General features: G+C 67.1%; 7 non-coding genes across 7 annotated transcripts; all 7 read right to left on the bottom strand.

Moving 5' to 3' along the window:
• Positions 1–1,884: 1,884 nt before the first annotated feature.
• On the bottom strand, positions 1,885–2,003 carry LOC129138399 (5S ribosomal RNA). Its single transcript, XR_008541634.1, has one exon. It is a non-coding gene; the product is annotated as a 5S ribosomal RNA (ribosomal RNA).
• A 2,126-nt stretch (positions 2,004–4,129) lies between these two features.
• On the bottom strand, positions 4,130–4,248 carry LOC129138424 (5S ribosomal RNA). The gene has a single exon (XR_008541662.1). It is a non-coding gene; the product is annotated as a 5S ribosomal RNA (ribosomal RNA).
• Positions 4,249–6,394: 2,146 nt separating this feature from the next.
• LOC129138321 (5S ribosomal RNA) lies at positions 6,395–6,513 on the bottom strand. Its single transcript, XR_008541545.1, has one exon. It is a non-coding gene; the product is annotated as a 5S ribosomal RNA (ribosomal RNA).
• A 2,144-nt stretch (positions 6,514–8,657) lies between these two features.
• On the bottom strand, positions 8,658–8,776 carry LOC129138412 (5S ribosomal RNA). The gene has a single exon (XR_008541653.1). It is a non-coding gene; the product is annotated as a 5S ribosomal RNA (ribosomal RNA).
• A 2,110-nt stretch (positions 8,777–10,886) lies between these two features.
• On the bottom strand, positions 10,887–11,005 carry LOC129138431 (5S ribosomal RNA). Its single transcript, XR_008541669.1, has one exon. It is a non-coding gene; the product is annotated as a 5S ribosomal RNA (ribosomal RNA).
• A 2,126-nt stretch (positions 11,006–13,131) lies between these two features.
• On the bottom strand, positions 13,132–13,250 carry LOC129138434 (5S ribosomal RNA). The gene has a single exon (XR_008541671.1). It is a non-coding gene; the product is annotated as a 5S ribosomal RNA (ribosomal RNA).
• A 2,132-nt stretch (positions 13,251–15,382) lies between these two features.
• Positions 15,383–15,501, bottom strand: LOC129138435 (5S ribosomal RNA). Its single transcript, XR_008541672.1, has one exon. It is a non-coding gene; the product is annotated as a 5S ribosomal RNA (ribosomal RNA).
• Positions 15,502–17,506: the final 2,005 nt, after the last annotated feature.

The raw sequence follows: 17,506 nt of genomic DNA, 5'->3' as shown, positions 1-17,506 counted from the left end.
CCTCCGCCCTGTCGCGGAGGCAGCGTTCTGGATCCCTCGCCGCACAGGGGCTCCTGCGAGGCCCCCTCTTGCCCCACCCACCCAGAGCCGTCAGGGCTGGCCCAAGGCGAACAGCCGGCCCAGCCGCGCGGGGCCTTTCTCTCACAACGCCCCCACCACGGTCGCTTGTCCCGACCAAGACCCGGCCGGGGGGCAAGAGGGCGTGGGGTGTAGCCGGTCGGGGGGTGGCCCTGTTTTGCCCCGCGCTGGCACTAGAGGCGGCGGCCTGATCTCGGGTGAGAGGGCCTGAGAGAAACCCAGACACACCCCACCACCACCAGGAGCAAATCCACTCCCCCACACAGAGACAACACGCGGGCGCGCTCGCGCGGACACACACACACACACACACACACAGACACACAGAGACACACACAGACACAGACACACACGCACGCACACGCACGCGCACGCACACACACACGCGGCTTGGAGGAGAGCAAGGACGAGATGGATGGAGAGATAGAAACCGAAGGAGGGACAGAGACAGCTATCGAGAGAGACAGGCGAGGGCGAGAGGGAAGGAGACAGACAGAGAGGCTGAGAAAGAGAGAGGGACAGAGAAAGAGAGAGAGAGAGACAGAGAGACAGAGGGAAAACGACAGAAGTAGCGCGAGGTCCAGGGGGAAACCTAGAAGAGAGAGGCGGAGGGAGCTAGAGAGCAAGAGCGATAGAGCCTGAGAGGAAGCGCCCGGCTCCGTTAGGCAGCGCCCTCTTGAGCAGGCCGGGGTAGGGTGGAGGGGGCTTGGGCTGCGCCAGAACACGGGGGCCAGGCGGTCCGTGCGAGAGGAGCAACGGAGCGCGGAGACGGGCTTTTTCTTGGATGAATTGCTTGCTTTGGAGGTGGGTTTCGTAGGCTCCTGCCTTTCTTGGCACCTCCCTGTGCTCTGGGTGCCTTGCGGCGGGCCCGGAGATTTGCAGAGCGTGCCCGCCCGTTTGGCGGGAGCCGTGGCCCCGGGCGGGCCCGGAGGCCTGGGTCTCTGGCGTGTCCTCGGGACTGGAGTCGTCGACACGAAGTGGGGGGCATTGGGAATCCCGGGTGCACAGGGACTGTTTTCCTGGTGGCTGGCGAAGCAACGTCCTTCCCCCGGGTAAAGCAGCCCATGCGTTCTGGAGCCGAGGTCTTGGCTGGCGTCTGTGGTTCCCGCTGCCCCTGCCCGCCCCTTCCCCCGGTTTGGAAGGGTGCGACGGCGGCGCCCGACGGGTGAATTGAATCGCCTGGGCGTTCTGGGAGCGGGAAGGTACCGCGAACGGCAGGGAACCCGCGGCTGCGCCTTTGGGGTCCGGCCCCCTGCCCTCCCAGGCTGGAGCCGGGCTCCTGGCGGGGCGGCGGCGAGGCGGAAGCGGTGGGATGCTGCTGCCCGGCGTGCAGTAGGGGCGGAGCCCCAGGAGGAGGACCCCGGCTGCGGCTGCGGCGGGGGTGTAGGTGGGCGGTAAAGGAGGAGCAGAGTCAGGGGAGGTTGGCGAGCATGGCGACTGTAGGGGGAAGGGAGGCAGCGGGGAAGCCAAAAGAGCCTACAGCAGGCCGGGCGGGCGCGCTGGCTCCCGCCTGTAATCCCAGCACTCTGGGAGGCCGAGGCGGGTGGATCACGAGGTCAGGAGCTCGAGACCATCCCGGCTGACAGGGTGAAACCCCGTCTCTAGGAAAAATAGAAAAAATTAGCCGGGCGTGGTGGCGGGCGCCTGTAGGCCCAGCTACTCGGGAGGCTGAGGCCGGGGAATGGCGTGAGCCCGGGAGGCGGAGCTTGCAGTGAGCCGAGATGGCGCCACTGCACTCCAGCCTGGGCGACAGAGCGAGACTCCGTCTGGAAGAAAAGGAAAGAAAAAGCAAAAAGCCAAAGAAAAAGCCTACAGCACCCGGTATTCCCAGGCGGTCTCCCATCCAAGTACTAACCAGGCCCGACCCTGCTTAGCTTCCGAGATCAGACGAGATCGGGCGCGTTCAGGGTGGTATGGCCGTAGACGCCGAAGGAGGCGCCTGGCTGCCCCAAGAGCCCGGCCCGGCCCGGCCGTGCCCGCCGGATTGCGGCCGTCACCGCCAGCCCGGGGCCGCGGGGCTCGGATCGGGGACCCCCGAGCCGCTGGCCCGCGGCCTTCCCCCGGCTCGCGTGCTCCCGAGCTTCCACCACATCGGGCCCGCTCGGAGCAGGGAGTGCTCCGAGGCGTCAGGGCCCAGGGCCCACGATCCTGGGACGCCCTCCGGTCCTCCGCCCTGTCGCGGAGGCAGCGTTCTGGATCCCTCGCCGCACAGGGGCTCCTGCGAGGCCCCCTCTTGCCCCACCCACCCAGAGCCGTCAGGGCTGGCCCAAGGCGAACAGCCGGCCCAGCCGCGCGGGGCCTTTCTCTCACAACGCCCCCACCACGGTCGCTTGTCCCGACCAAGACCCGGCCGGGGGGCAAGAGGGCGTGGGGTGTAGCCGGTCGGGGGGTGGCCCTGTTTTGCCCCGCGCTGGCACTAGAGGCGGCGGCCTGATCTCGGGTGAGAGGGCCTGAGAGAAACCCAGACACACCCCACCACCACCAGGAGCAAATCCACTCCCCCACACAGAGACAACACGCGGGCGCGCTCGCGCGGACACACACACACACACACACACACAGACACACAGAGACACAGACAGACACAGACACACATGCACGCACACGCACGCGCACGCACACACACACGCGGCTTGGAGGAGAGCAAGGACGAGATGGATGGAGAGATAGAAACCGAAGGAGGGACAGAGACAGCTATCGAGAGAGACAGGCGAGGGCGAGAGGGAAGGAGACAGACAGAGAGGCTGAGAAAGAGAGAGGGACAGAGAAAGAGAGAGAGAGAGACAGAGAGACAGAGGGAAAATGACAGAAGTAGCGCGAGGTCCAGGGGGAAACCTAGAAGAGAGAGGCGGAGGGAGCTAGAGAGCAAGAGCGATAGAGCCTTAGAGAGGAAGCGCCCGGCTCCGTTAGGCAGCGCCCTCTTGAGCAGGCCGGGGTAGGGTGGAGGGGGCTTGGGCTGCACCAGAACACGGGGGCCAGGCGGTCCGTGCGAGAGGAGCAACGGAGCGCGGAGACGGGCTTTTTCTTGGATGAATTGCTTGCTTTGGAGGTGGGTTTCGTAGGCTCCTGCCTTTCTTGGCACCTCCCTGTGCTCTGGGTGCCTTGCGGCGGGCCCCGAGATTTGCAGAGCGTGCCCGCCCGTTTGGCGGGAGCCGTGGCCCCAGGCGGGCCCGGAGGCCTGGGTCTCTGGCGTGTCCTCGGGACTGGAGTCGTCGACACGAAGTGGGGGGCATTGGGAATCCCGGGTGCACAGGGACTGTTTTCCTGGTGGCTGGCGAAGCAACGTCCTTCCCCCGGGTAAAGCAGCCCATGCGTTCTGGAGCCGAGGTCTTGGCTGGCGTCTGTGGTTCCCGCTGCCCCTGCCCGCCCCTTCCCCCGGTTTGGAAGGGTGCGACGACGGCGCCCGACGGGTGAATTGAATCGCCTGGGCGTTCCGGGAGCGGGAAGGTACCGCGAACGGCAGGGAACCCACGGCTGCGCCTTTGGGGTCCGGCCCCCTGCCCTCCCAGGCTGGAGCCGGGCTCCTGGCGGGGCGGCGGCGAGGCGGAAGCGGTGGGATGCTGCTGCCCGGCGTGCAGTAGGGGCGGAGCCCCAGGAGGAGGACCCCGGCTGCGGCTGCGGCGGGGGTGTAGGTGGGCGGTAAAGGAGGAGCAGAGTCAGGGGAGGTTGGCGAGCATGGCGACTGTAGGGGCAAGGGAGGCAGCGGGGAAGCCAAAAGAGCCTACAGCAGGCCGGGTGGGCGCGCTGGCTCCCGCCTGTAATCCCAGCACTCTGGGAGGCCGAGGCGGGTGGATCACGAGGTCAGGAGCTCGAGACCATCCCGGCTGACAGGGTGAAACCCCGTCTCTAGGAAAAATAGAAAAAATTAGCCGGGCGTGGTGGCGGGCGCCTGTAGGCCCAGCTACTCGGGAGGCTGAGGCCGGGGAATGGCGTGAGCCCGGGAGGCGGAGCTTGCAGTGAGCCGAGATGGCGCCACTGCACTCCAGCCTGGGCGACAGAGCGAGACTCCGTCTGGAAGAAAAGGAAAGAAAAAGCAAAAAGCCAAAGAAAAAGCCTACAGCACCCGGTATTCCCAGGCGGTCTCCCATCCAAGTACTAACCAGGCAAGACCCTGCTTAGCTTCCGAGATCAGACGAGATCGGGCGCGTTCAGGGTGGTATGGCCGTAGACGCCGAAGGAGGCGCCTGGCTGCCCCAAGAGCCCGGCCCGGCCCGGCCGTGCCCGCCGGATTGCAGCCGTCACCGCCAGCCCGGGGCCGCGGGGCTCGGATCGGGGACCCCCGAGCCGCTGGCCCGCGGCCTTCCCCCGGCTCCCGTGCTCCCGAGCTTCCACCACATCGGGCCCGCTCGGAGCAGGGAGTGCTCCGAGGCGTCAGGGCCCAGGGCCCACGATCCTGGGACGCCCTCCGGTCCTCCGCCCTGTCGCGGAGGCAGCGTTCTGGATCCCTCGCCGCACAGGGGCTCCTGCGAGGCCCCCTCTTGCCCCACCCACCCAGAGCCGTCAGGGCTGGCCCAAGGCGAACAGCCGGCCCAGCCGCGCGGGGCTTTTCTCTCACAACGCCCCCACCACGGTCGCTTGTCCCGACCAAGACCCGGCCGGGGGGCAAGAGGGCGTGGGGTGTAGCCGGTCGGGGGGTGGCCCTGTTTTGCCCCGCGCTGGCAATAGAGGCGGCGGCCTGATCTCGGGTGAGAGGGCCTGAGAGAAACCCAGACACACCCCACCACCACCAGGAGCAAATCCACTCCCCCACACAGAGACAACACGCGGGCGCGCTCGCACGCGCTCGCGCGGACACACACACACACACACACACACACACAGACACACAGAGACACACACAGACACAGACACACACGCACGCACACGCACACGCACGCGCACGCACACACACACGCGGCTTGGAGGAGAGCAAGGACGAGATGGATGGAGAGATAGAAACCGAAGGAGGGACAGAGACAGCTATCGAGAGAGACAGGCGAGGGCGAGAGGGAAGGAGACAGACAGAGAGGCTGAGAAAGAGAGAGGGACAGAGAAAGAGAGAGAGAGAGACAGAGAGACAGAGGGAAAACGACAGAAGTAGCGCGAGGTCCAGGGGGAAACCTAGAAGAGAGAGGCGGAGGGAGCTAGAGAGCAAGAGCGATAGAGCCTTAGAGAGGAAGCGCCCGGCTCCGTTAGGCAGCGCCCTCTTGAGCAGGCCGGGGTAGGGTGGAGGGGGCTTGGGCTGCGCCAGAACACGGGGGCCAGGCGGTCCGTGCGAGAGGAGCAACGGAGCGCGGAGACGGGCTTTTTCTTGGATGAATTGCTTGCTTTGGAGGTGGGTTTCGTAGGCTCCTGCCTTTCTTGGCACCTCCCTGTGCTCTGGGTGCCTTGCGGCGGGCCCGGAGATTTGCAGAGCGTGCCCGCCCGTTTGGCGGGAGCCGTGGCCCCGGGCGGGCCCGGAGGCCTGGGTCTCTGGCGTGTCCTCGGGACTGGAGTCGTCGACACGAAGTGGGGGGCATTGGGAATCCCGGGTGCACAGGGACTGTTTTCCTGGTGGCTGGCGAAGCAACGTCCTTCCCCCGGGTAAAGCAGCCCATGCGTTCTGGAGCCGAGGTCTTGGCTGGCGTCTGTGGTTCCCGCTGCCCCTGCCCGCCCCTTCCCCCGGTTTGGAAGGGTGCGACGACGGCGCCCGACGGGTGAATTGAATCGCCTGGGCGTTCCGGGAGCGGGAAGGTACCGCGAACGGCAGGGAACCCGCGGCTGCGCCTTTGGGGTCCGGCCCCCTGCCCTCCCAGGCTGGAGCCGGGCTCCTGGCGGGGCGGCGGCGAGGCGGAAGCGGTGGGATGCTGCTGCCCGGCGTGCAGTAGGGGCGGAGCCCCAGGAGGAGGACCCCAGCTGCGGCTGCGGCGGGGGTGTAGGTGGGCGGTAAAGGAGGAGCAGAGTCAGGGGAGGTTGGCGAGCATGGCGACTGTAGGGGGAAGGGAGGCAGCGGGGAAGCCAAAAGAGCCTACAGCAGGCCGGGCGGGCGCGCTGGCTCCCGCCTGTAATCCCAGCACTCTGGGAGGCCGAGGCGGGTGGATCACGAGGTCAGGAGCTCGAGACCATCCCGGCTGACAGGGTGAAACCCCGTCTCTAGGAAAAATAGAAAAAATTAGCCGGGCGTGGTGGCGGGCGCCTGTAGGCCCAGCTACTCGGGAGGCTGAGGCCGGGGAATGGCGTGAGCCCGGGAGGCGGAGCTTGCAGTGAGCCGAGATGGCGCCACTGCACTCCAGCCTGGGCGACAGAGCGAGACTCCGTCTGGAAGAAAAGGAAAGAAAAAGCAAAAAGCCAAAGAAAAAGCCTACAGCACCCGGTATTCCCAGGCGGTCTCCCATCCAAGTACTAACCAGGCCCAACCCTGCTTAGCTTCCGAGATCAGACGAGATCGGGCGCGTTCAGGGTGGTATGGCCGTAGACGCCGAAGGAGGCGCCTGGCTGCCCCAAGAGCCCGGCCCGGCCCGGCCGTGCCCGCCGGATTGCGGCCGTCACCGCCAGCCCGGGGCCGCGGGGCTCGGATCGGGGACCCCCGAGCCGCTGGCCCGCGGCCTTCCCCCGGCTCCCGTGCTCCCGAGCTTCCACCACATCGGGCCCGCTCGGAGCAGGGAGTGCTCCGAGGCGTCAGGGCCCAGGGCCCACGATCCTGGGACGCCCTCCGGTCCTCCGCCCTGGCGCGGAGGCAGCGTTCTGGATCCCTCGCCGCACAGGGGCTCCTGCGAGGCCCCCTCTTGCCCCACCCACCCAGAGCCGTCAGGGCTGGCCCAAGGCGAACAGCCGGCCCAGCCGCGCGGGGCCTTTCTCTCACAACGCCCCCACCACGGTCGCTTGTCCCGACCAAGACCCGGCCGGGGGGCAAGAGGGCGTGGGGTGTAGCCGGTCGGGGGGTGGCCCTGTTTTGCCCCGCGCTGGCAATAGAGGCGGCGGCCTGATCTCGGGTGAGAGGGCCTGAGAGAAACCCAGACACACCCCACCACCACCAGGAGCAAATCCACTCCCCCACACAGAGACAACACGCGGGCGCGCTCGCACGCGCTCGCGCGGACACACACACACACACACACACACACAGACACACAGAGACACACACAGACACAGACACACACGCACGCACACGCACACGCACGCGCACGCACACACACACGCGGCTTGGAGGAGAGCAAGGACGAGATGGATGGAGAGATAGAAACCGAAGGAGGGACAGAGACAGCTATCGAGAGAGACAGGCGAGGGCGAGAGGGAAGGAGACAGACAGAGAGGCTGAGAAAGAGAGAGGGACAGAGAAAGAGAGAGAGAGAGACAGAGAGACAGAGGGAAAACGACAGAAGTAGCGCGAGGTCCAGGGGGAAACCTAGAAGAGAGAGGCGGAGGGAGCTAGAGAGCAAGAGCGATAGAGCCTTAGAGAGGAAGCGCCCGGCTCCGTTAGGCAGCGCCCTCTTGAGCAGGCCGGGGTAGGGTGGAGGGGGCTTGGGCTGCGCCAGAACACGGGGGCCAGGCGGTCCGTGCGAGAGGAGCAACGGAGCGCGGAGACGGGCTTTTTCTTGGATGAATTGCTTGCTTTGGAGGTGGGTTTCGTAGGCTCCTGCCTTTCTTGGCACCTCCCTGTGCTCTGGGTGCCTTGCGGCGGGCCCCGAGATTTGCAGAGCGTGCCCGCCCGTTTGGCGGGAGCCGTGGCCCCGGGCGGGCCCGGAGGCCTGGGTCTCTGGCGTGTCCTCGGGACTGGAGTCGTCGACACGAAGTGGGGGGCATTGGGAATCCCGGGTGCACAGGGACTGTTTTCCTGGTGGCTGGCGAAGCAACGTCCTTCCCCCGGGTAAAGCAGCCCATGCGTTCTGGAGCCGAGGTCTTGGCTGGCGTCTGTGGTTCCCGCTGCCCCTGCTCGCCCCTTCCCCCGGTTTGGAAGGGTGCGACGACGGCGCCCGACGGGTGAATTGAATCGCCTGGGCGTTCCGGGAGCGGGAAGGTACCGCGAACGGCAGGGAACCCGCGGCTGCGCCTTTGGGGTCCGGCCCCCTGCCCTCCCAGGCTGGAGCCGGGCTCCTGGCGGGGCGGCGGCGAGGCGGAAGCGGTGGGATGCTGCTGCCCGGCGTGCAGTAGGGGCGGAGCCCCAGGAGGAGGACCCCGGCTGCGGCTGCGGCGGGGGTGTAGGTGGGCGGTAAAGGAGGAGCAGAGTCAGGGGAGGTTGGCGAGCATGGCGACTGTAGGGGGAAGGGAGGCAGCGGGGAAGCCAAAAGAGCCTACAGCAGGCCGGGCGGGCGCGCTGGCTCCCGCCTGTAATCCCAGCACTCTGGGAGGCCGAGGCGGGTGGATCACGAGGTCAGGAGCTCGAGACCATCCCGGCTGACAGGGTGAAACCCCGTCTCTAGGAAAAATAGAAAAAATTAGCCGGGCGTGGTGGCGGGCGCCTGTAGGCCCAGCTACTCGGGAGGCTGAGGCCGGGGAATGGCGTGAGCCCGGGAGGCGGAGCTTGCAGTGAGCCGAGATGGCGCCACTGCACTCCAGCCTGGGCGACAGAGCGAGACTCCGTCTGGAAGAAAAGGAAAGAAAAAGCAAAAAGCCAAAGAAAAAGCCTACAGCACCCGGTATTCCCAGGCGGTCTCCCATCCAAGTACTAACCAGGCCCGACCCTGCTTAGCTTCCGAGATCAGACGAGATCGGGCGCGTTCAGGGTGGTATGGCCGTAGACGCCGAAGGAGGCGCCTGGCTGCCCCAAGAGCCCGGCCCGGCCCGGCCGTGCCCGCCGGATTGCGGCCGTCACCGCCAGCCCGGGGCCGCGGGGCTCGGATCGGGGACCCCCGAGCCGCTGGCCCGCGGCCTTCCCCCGGCTCCCGTGCTCCCGAGCTTCCACCACATCGGGCCCGCTCGGAGCAGGGAGTGCTCCGAGGCGTCAGGGCCCAGGGCCCACGATCCTGGGACGCCCTCCGGTCCTCCGCCCTGTCGCGGAGGCAGCGTTCTGGATCCCTCGCCGCACAGGGGCTCCTGCGAGGCCCCCTCTTGCCCCACCCACCCAGAGCCGTCAGGGCTGGCCCAAGGCGAACAGCCGGCCCAGCCGCGCGGGGCCTTTCTCTCACAACGCCCCCACCACGGTCGCTTGTCCCGACCAAGACCCGGCCGGGGGGCAAGAGGGCGTGGGGTGTAGCCGGTCGGGGGGTGGCCCTGTTTTGCCCCGCGCTGGCAATAGAGGCGGCGGCCTGATCTCGGGTGAGAGGGCCTGAGAGAAACCCAGACACACCCCACCACCACCAGGAGCAAATCCACTCCCCCACACAGAGACAACACGCGGGCGCGCTCGCGCGGACACACACACACACACACACAGACACACAGAGACACACACAGACACAGACACACACGCACGCACACACACACGCGGCTTGGAGGAGAGCAAGGACGAGATGGATGGAGAGATAGAAACCGAAGGAGGGACAGAGACAGCTATCGAGAGAGACAGGCGAGGGCGAGAGGGAAGGAGACAGACAGAGAGGCTGAGAAAGAGAGAGGGACAGAGAAAGAGAGAGAGAGAGACAGAGAGACAGAGGGAAAATGACAGAAGTAGCGCGAGGTCCAGGGGGAAACCTAGAAGAGAGAGGCGGAGGGAGCTAGAGAGCAAGAGCGATAGAGCCTTAGAGAGGAAGCGCCCGGCTCCGTTAGGCAGCGCCCTCTTGAGCAGGCCGGGGTAGGGTGGAGGGGGCTTGGGCTGCGCCAGAACACGGGGGCCAGGCGGTCCGTGCGAGAGGAGCAACGGAGCGTGGAGACGGGCTTTTTCTTGGATGAATTGCTTGCTTTGGAGGTGGGTTTCGTAGGCTCCTGCCTTTCTTGGCACCTCCCTGTGCTCTGGGTGCCTTGCGGCGGGCCCCGAGATTTGCAGAGCGTGCCCGCCCGTTTGGCGGGAGCCGTGGCCCCGGGCGGGCCCGGAGGCCTGGGTCTCTGGCGTGTCCTCGGGACTGGAGTCGTCGACACGAAGTGGGGGGCATTGGGAATCCCGGGTGCACAGGGACTGTTTTCCTGGTGGCTGGCGAAGCAACGTCCTTCCCCCGGGTAAAGCAGCCCATGCGTTCTGGAGCCGAGGTCTTGGCTGGCGTCTGTGGTTCCCGCTGCCCCTGCCCGCCCCTTCCCCCGGTTTGGAAGGGTGCGACGACGGCGCCCGACGGGTGAATTGAATCGCCTGGGCGTTCCGGGAGCGGGAAGGTACCGCGAACGGCAGGGAACCCGCGGCTGCGCCTTTGGGGTCCGGCCCCCTGCCCTCCCGGGAAGGCTGGAGCCGGGCTCCTGGCGGGGCGGCGGCGAGGCGGAAGCGGTGGGATGCTGCTGCCCGGCGTGCAGTAGGGGCGGAGCCCCAGGAGGAGGACCCCGGCTGCGGCTGCGTCGGGGGTGTAGGTGGGCGGTAAAGGAGGAGCAGAGTCAGGGGAGGTTGGCGAGCATGGCGACTGTAGGGGCAAGGGAGGCAGCGGGGAAGCCAAAAGAGCCTACAGCAGGCCGGGCGGGCGCGCTGGCTCCCGCCTGTAATCCCAGCACTCTGGGAGGCCGAGGCGGGTGGATCACGAGGTCAGGAGCTCGAGACCATCCCGGCTGACAGGGTGAAACCCCGTCTCTAGGAAAAATAGAAAAAATTAGCCGGGCGTGGTGGCGGGCGCCTGTAGGCCCAGCTACTCGGGAGGCTGAGGCCGGGGAATGGCGTGAGCCCGGGAGGCGGAGCTTGCAGTGAGCCGAGATGGCGCCACTGCACTCCAGCCTGGGCGACAGAGCGAGACTCCGTCTGGAAGAAAAGGAAAGAAAAAGCAAAAAGCCAAAGAAAAAGCCTACAGCACCCGGTATTCCCAGGCGGTCTCCCATCCAAGTACTAACCAGGCCCGACCCTGCTTAGCTTCCGAGATCAGACGAGATCGGGCGCGTTCAGGGTGGTATGGCCGTAGACGCCGAAGGAGGCGCCTGGCTGCCCCAAGAGCCCGGCCCGGCCCGGCCGTGCCGCCCGGATTGCGGCCGTCACCGCCAGCCCGGGGCCGCGGGGCTCGGATCGGGGACCCCCGAGCCGCTGGCCCGCGGCCTTCCCCCGGCTCCCGTGCTCCCGAGCTTCCACCACATCGGGCCCGCTCGGAGCAGGGAGTGCTCCGAGGCGTCAGGGCCCAGGGCCCACGATCCTGGGACGCCCTCCGGTCCTCCGCCCTGTCGCGGAGGCAGCGTTCTGGATCTCTCGCCGCACAGGGGCTCCTGCGAGGCCCCCTCTTGCCCCACCCACCCAGAGCCGTCAGGGCTGGCCCAAGGCGAACAGCCGGCCCAGCCGCGCGGGGCCTTTCTCTCACAACGCCCCCACCACGGTCGCTTGTCCCGACCAAGACCCGGCCGGGGGGCAAGAGGGCGTGGGGTGTAGCCGGTCGGGGGGTGGCCCTGTTTTGCCCCGCGCTGGCACTAGAGGCGGTGGCCTGATCTCCGGTGAGAGGGCCTGAGAGAAACCCAGACACACCCCACCACCACCAGGAGCAAATCCACTCCCCCACACAGAGACAACACGCGGGCGCGATCGCACGCGCTCGCGCGGACACACACACACACAGACACACAGAGACACACACAGACACAGACACACACGCACGCACACGCACGCGCACGCACACACACACGCGGCTTGGAGGAGAGCAAGGACGAGATGGATGGAGAGATAGAAACCGAAGGAGGGACAGAGACAGCTATCGAGAGAGACAGGCGAGGGCGAGAGGGAAGGAGACAGACAGAGAGGCTGAGAAAGAGAGAGGGACAGAGAAAGAGAGAGAGAGAGACAGAGAGACAGAGGGAAAACGACAGAAGTAGCACGAGGTCCAGGGGGAAACCTAGAAGAGAGAGGCGGAGGGAGCTAGAGAGCAAGAGCGATAGAGCCTTAGAGAGGAAGCGCCCGGCTCCGTTAGGCAGCGCCCTCTTGAGCAGGCCGGGGTAGGGTGGAGGGGGCTTGGGCTGCGCCAGAACACGGGGGCCAGGCGGTCCGTGCGAGAGGAGCAACGGAGCGCGGAGACGGGCTTTTTCTTGGATGAATTGCTTGCTTTGGAGGTGGGTTTCGTAGGCTCCTGCCTTTCTTGGCACCTCCCTGTGCTCTGGGTGCCTTGCGGCGGGCCCGGAGATTTGCAGAGCGTGCCCGCCCGTTTGGCGGGAGCCGTGGCCCCGGGCGGGCCCGGAGGCCTGGGTCTCTGGCGTGTCCTCGGGACTGGAGTCGTCGACACGAAGTGGGGGGCATTGGGAATCCCGGGTGCACAGGGACTGTTTTCCTGGTGGCTGGCGAAGCAACGTCCTTCCCCCGGGTAAAGCAGCCCATGCGTTCTGGAGCCGAGGTCTTGGCTGGCGTCTGTGGTTCCCGCTGCCCCTGCCCGCCCCTTCCCCCGGTTTGGAAGGGTGCGACGACGGCGCCCGACGGGTGAATTGAATCGCCTGGGCGTTCCGGGAGCGGGAAGGTACCGCGAACGGCAGGGAACCCGCGGCTGCGCCTTTGGGGTCCGGCCCCCTGCCCTCCCAGGCTGGAGCCGGGCTCCTGGCGGGGCGGCGGCGAGGCGGAAGCGGTGGGATGCTGCTGCCCGGCGTGCAGTAGGGGCGGAGCCCCAGGAGGAGGACCCCGGCTGCGGCTGCGGCGGGGGTGTAGGTGGGCGGTAAAGGAGGAGCAGAGTCAGGGGAGGTTGGCGAGCATGGCGACTGTAGGGGCAAGGGAGGCAGCGGGGAAGCCAAAAGAGCCTACAGCAGGCCGGGCGGGCGCGCTGGCTCCCGCCTGTAATCCCAGCACTCTGGGAGGCCGAGGCGGGTGGATCACGAGGTCAGGAGCTCGAGACCATCCCGGCTGACAGGGTGAAACCCCGTCTCTAGGAAAAATAGAAAAAATTAGCCGGGCGTGGTGGCGGGCGCCTGTAGGCCCAGCTACTCGGGAGGCTGAGGCCGGGGAATGGCGTGAGCCCGGGAGGCGGAGCTTGCAGTGAGCCGAGATGGCGCCACTGCACTCCAGCCTGGGCGACAGAGCGAGACTCCGTCTGGAAGAAAAGGAAAGAAAAAGCAAAAAGCCAAAGAAAAAGCCTACAGCACCCGGTATTCCCAGGCGGTCTCCCATCCAAGTACTAACCAGGCCCGACCCTGCTTAGCTTCCGAGATCAGACGAGATCGGGCGCGTTCAGGGTGGTATGGCCGTAGACGCCGAAGGAGGCGCCTGGCTGCCCCAAGAGCCCGGCCCGGCCCGGCCGTGCCCGCCGGATTGCGGCCGTCACCGCCAGCCCGGGGCCGCGGGGCTCGGATCGGGGACCCCCGAGCCGCTGGCCCGCGGCCTTCCCCCGGCTCCCGTGCTCCCGAGCTTCCACCACATCGGGCCCGCTCGGAGCAGGGAGTGCTCCGAGGCGTCAGGGCCCAGGGCCCACGATCCTGGGACGCCCTCCGGTCCTCCGCCCTGTCGCGGAGGCAGCGTTCTGGATCCCTCGCCGCACAGGGGCTCCTGCGAGGCCCCCTCTTGCCCCACCCACCCAGAGCCGTCAGGGCTGGCCCAAGGCGAACAGCCGGCCCAGCCGCGCGGGGCCTTTCTCTCACAACGCCCCCACCACGGTCGCTTGTCCCGACCAAGACCCGGCCGGGGGGCAAGAGGGCGTGGGGTGTAGCCGGTCGGGGGGTGGCCCTGTTTTGCCCCGCGCTGGCAATAGAGGCGGCGGCCTGATCTCGGGTGAGAGGGCCTGAGAGAAACCCAGACACACCCCACCACCACCAGGAGCAAATCCACTCCCCCACACAGAGACAACACGCGGGCGCGCTCGCACGCGCTCGCGCGGACACACACACACACACACACAGACACACAGAGACACACACAGACACAGACACACACGCACGCACACGCACGCGCACGCACACACACACGCGGCTTGGAGGAGAGCAAGGACGAGATGGATGGAGAGATAGAAACCGAAGGAGGGACAGAGACAGCTATCGAGAGAGACAGGCGAGGGCGAGAGGGAAGGAGACAGACAGAGAGGCTGAGAAAGAGAGAGGGACAGAGAAAGAGAGAGAGAGAGACAGAGAGACAGAGGGAAAATGACAGAAGTAGCGCGAGGTCCAGGGGGAAACCTAGAAGAGAGAGGCGGAGGGAGCTAGAGAGCAAGAGCGATAGAGCCTTAGAGAGGAAGCGCCCGGCTCCGTTAGGCAGCGCCCTCTTGAGCAGGCCGGGGTAGGGTGGAGGGGGCTTGGGCTGCGCCAGAACACGGGGGCCAGGCGGTCCGTGCGAGAGGAGCAACGGAGCGCGGAGACGGGCTTTTTCTTGGATGAATTGCTTGCTTTGGAGGTGGGTTTCGTAGGCTCCTGCCTTTCTTGGCACCTCCCTGTGCTCTGGGTGCCTTGCGGCGGGCCCCGAGATTTGCAGAGCGTGCCCGCCCGTTTGGCGGGAGCCGTGGCCCCGGGCGGGCCCGGAGGCCTGGGTCTCTGGCGTGTCCTCGGGACTGGAGTCGTCGACACGAAGTGGGGGGCATTGGGAATCCCGGGTGCACAGGGACTGTTTTCCTGGTGGCTGGCGAAGCAACGTCCTTCCCCCGGGTAAAGCAGCCCATGCGTTCTGGAGCCGAGGTCTTGGCTGGCGTCTGTGGTTCCCGCTGCCCCTGCCCGCCCCTTCCCCCGGTTTGGAAGGGTGCGACGACGGCGCCCGACGGGTGAATTGAATCGCCTGGGCGTTCCGGGAGCGGGAAGGTACCGCGAACGGCAGGGAACCCACGGCTGCGCCTTTGGGGTCCGGCCCCCTGCCCTCCCAGGCTGGAGCCGGGCTCCTGGCGGGGCGGCGGCGAGGCGGAAGCGGTGGGATGCTGCTGCCCGGCGTGCAGTAGGGGCGGAGCCCCAGGAGGAGGACCCCGGCTGCGGCTGCGGCGGGGGTGTAGGTGGGCGGTAAAGGAGGAGCAGAGTCAGGGGAGGTTGGCGAGCATGGCGACTGTAGGGGCAAGGGAGGCAGCGGGGAAGCCAAAAGAGCCTACAGCAGGCCGGGCGGGCGCGCTGGCTCCCGCCTGTAATCCCAGCACTCTGGGAGGCCGAGGCGGGTGGATCACGAGGTCAGGAGCTCGAGACCATCCCGGCTGACAGGGTGAAACCCCGTCTCTAGGAAAAATAGAAAAAATTAGCCGGGCGTGGTGGCGGGCGCCTGTAGGCCCAGCTACTCGGGAGGCTGAGGCCGGGGAATGGCGTGAGCCCGGGAGGCGGAGCTTGCAGTGAGCCGAGATGGCGCCACTGCACTCCAGCCTGGGCGACAGAGCGAGACTCCGTCTGGAAGAAAAGGAAAGAAAAAGCAAAAAGCCAAAGAAAAAGCCTACAGCACCCGGTATTCCCAGGCGGTCTCCCATCCAAGTACTAACCAGGCCCGACCCTGCTTAGCTTCCGAGATCAGACGAGATCGGGCGCGTTCAGGGTGGTATGGCCGTAGACGCCGAAGGAGGCGCCTGGCTGCCCCAAGAGCCCGGCCCGGCCCGGCCGTGCCCGCCGGATTGCGGCCGTCACCGCCAGCCCGGGGCCGCGGGGCTCGGATCGGGGACCCCCGAGCCGCTGGCCCGCGGCCTTCCCCCGGCTCCCGTGCTCCCGAGCTTCCACCACATCGGGCCCGCTCGGAGCAGGGAGTGCTCCGAGGCGTCAGGGCCCAGGGCCCACGATCCTGGGACGCCCTCCGGTCCTCCGCCCTGTCGCGGAGGCAGCGTTCTGGATCCCTCGCCGCACAGGGGCTCCTGCGAGGCCCCCTCTTGCCCCACCCACCCAGAGCCGTCAGGGCTGGCCCAAGGCGAACAGCCGGCCCAGCCGCGCGGGGCCTTTCTCTCACAACGCCCCCACCACGGTCGCTTGTCCCGACCAAGACCCGGCCGGGGGGCAAGAGGGCGTGGGGTGTAGCCGGTCGGGGGGTGGCCCTGTTTTGCCCCGCGCTGGCACTAGAGGCGGCGGCCTGATCTCGGGTGAGAGGGCCTGAGAGAAACCCAGACACACCCCACCACCACCAGGAGCAAATCCACTCCCCCACACAGAGACAACACGCGGGCGCGCTCGCGCGGACACACACACACACACACACACACAGACACACAGAGACACACACAGACACAGACACACACGCACGCACACGCACGCGCACGCACACACACACGCGGCTTGGAGGAGAGCAAGGACGAGATGGATGGAGAGATAGAAACCGAAGGAGGGACAGAGACAGCTATCGAGAGAGACAGGCGAGGGCAAGAGGGAAGGAGACAGACAGAGAGGCTGAGAAAGAGAGAGGGACAGAGAAAGAGAGAGAGAGAGACAGAGAGACAGAGGGAAAATGACAGAAGTAGCGCGAGGTCCAGGGGGAAACCTAGAAGAGAGAGGCGGAGGGAGCTAGAGAGCAAGAGCGATAGAGCCTTAGAGAGGAAGCGCCCGGCTCCGTTAGGCAGCGCCCTCTTGAGCAGGCCGGGGTAGGGTGGAGGGGGCTTGGGCTGCGCCAGAACACGGGGGCCAGGCGGTCCGTGCGAGAGGAGCAACGGAGCGCGGAGACGGGCTTTTTCTTGGATGAATTGCTTGCTTTGGAGGTGGGTTTCGTAGGCTCCTGCCTTTCTTGGCACCTCCCTGTGCTCTGGGTGCCTTGCGGCGGGCCCCGAGATTTGCAGAGCGTGCCCGCCCGTTTGGCGGGAGCCGTGGCCCCGGGCGGGCCCGGAGGCCTGGGTCTCTGGCGTGTCCTCGGGACTGGAGTCGTCGACACGAAGTGGGGGGCATTGGGAATCCCGGGTGCACAGGGACTGTTTTCCTGGTGGCTGGCGAAGCAACGTCCTTCCCCCGGGTAAAGCAGCCCATGCGTTCTGGAGCCGAGGTCTTGGCTGGCGTCTGTGGTTCCCGCTGCCCCTGCCCGCCCCTTCCCCCGGTTTGGAAGGGTGCGACGACGGCGCCCGACGGGTGAATTGAATCACCTGGGCGTTCCGGGAGCGGGAAGGTACCGCGAACGGCAGGGAACCCGCGGCTGCGCCTTTGGGGTCCGGCCCCCTGCCCTCCCAGGCTGGAGCCGGGCTCCTGGCGGGGCGGCGGCGAGGCGGAAGCGGTGGGATGCTGCTGCCCGGCGTGCAGTAGGGGCGGAGCCCCAGGAGGAGGACCCCGGCTGCGGCTGCGGCGGGGGTGTAGGTGGGCGGTAAAGGAGGAGCAGAGTCAGGGGAGGTTGGCGAGCATGGCGACTGTAGGGGGAAGGGAGGCAGCGGGGAAGCCAAAAGAGCCTACAGCAGGCCGGGCGGGCGCGCTGGCTCCCGCCTGTAATCCCAGCACTCTGGGAGGCCGAGGCGGGTGGATCACGAGGTCAGGAGCTCGAGACCATCCCGGCTGACAGGGTGAAACCCCGTCTCTAGGAAAAATAGAAAAAATTAGCCGGGCGTGGTGGCGGGCGCCTGTAGGCCCAGCTACTCGGGAGGCTGAGGCCGGGGAATGG

The sequence above is a fragment of the Pan troglodytes genome, chromosome 1, assembly GCF_028858775.2.
Source record: "Pan troglodytes isolate AG18354 chromosome 1, NHGRI_mPanTro3-v2.0_pri, whole genome shotgun sequence".
Lineage (NCBI taxonomy): Eukaryota > Metazoa > Chordata > Mammalia > Primates > Hominidae > Pan > Pan troglodytes.
The sequence above is the reverse complement of the archived record's forward strand: the minus strand, read 5'-3'. Positions and strand labels throughout refer to the sequence as shown.